Source organism: Salmo salar, chromosome 02, assembly GCF_965601325.2.
Source record: "Salmo salar chromosome 02, fSalSal1, whole genome shotgun sequence".
Lineage (NCBI taxonomy): Eukaryota > Metazoa > Chordata > Actinopteri > Salmoniformes > Salmonidae > Salmo > Salmo salar.
This window is the reverse complement of record NC_138292.1, coordinates 74926904-74927500: the sequence shown is the minus strand read 5'-3', so window position 1 is coordinate 74927500 and position 597 is coordinate 74926904. Positions and strand designations below refer to the sequence as shown.

The following is a 597-nucleotide window of genomic DNA, read 5'->3' as shown; positions in this document are numbered from 1 at the left end:
AATGTACTTTATGTACTTTCTCTCTCTCTGCCCCTCCCTCTCACTCTCACTCTCTCTCTCTCTCTCTCTCTCTCTCTCTCTCTCTACCAGTTCAAACCCTCCTACCATGTTTTTTCTGACAGCCCCTCCCTCTTCCTCCATAACCAATCACATCCTTGTTCCACAGTAGAGAGAAAGAAAGAAAGAAAGAAAGAAAGAAAGAAAGAAAGAAAGAAAGAAAGAAAGAAAGAAAGAAAGAAAGAAAGAAAGAAAGAAAGAAAGAAAGAAAGGAAAGAAAGAAAGAAAGAAAGAAAGAAAGAAAGAAAGAGGGACAGAGAGGTGAGAGAAAAGACGGAGAGAGAGGCATCTATGGATCAACGCATCAGAAACACATCTATACACTTTCATTCAGACTGGAGGCTGTCTACAGAGGAGAGAACCAGAGTTATTCTGTCACTGGAGGCTGTCTACAGAGGAGAGAACCAGAGTTATTCTACCACTGGAGGCTGTCTATAGAGGAGAGAACCAGAGTTATTCTCTCACTGGAGGCTGTCTATAGAGGAGAGAACCAGAGTTATTCTGTCACTGGAGGCTGTCTATAGAGGAGAGAAACAGAGT

The 597-nt window shown here is 42.2% G+C and overlaps 1 protein-coding gene across 2 annotated transcripts in view; it reads right to left on the bottom strand.

The window, feature by feature from the left end:
• LOC106606799 (uncharacterized) overlaps nucleotides 1-51 on the bottom strand; it is a 102962-nt gene extending 102911 nt beyond the window's left edge. The window contains exon 1 of one of the 2 annotated variants that reach the window (XM_045709645.2): nucleotides 1-51. This exon is cut by the window's left edge and continues 566 nt beyond it. The gene's annotated coding sequence lies outside the window, so the exon portion shown is untranslated. The other variant, XM_045709642.2, reaches the window with a different exon arrangement.
• Nucleotides 52-597: the final 546 nt, after the last annotated feature.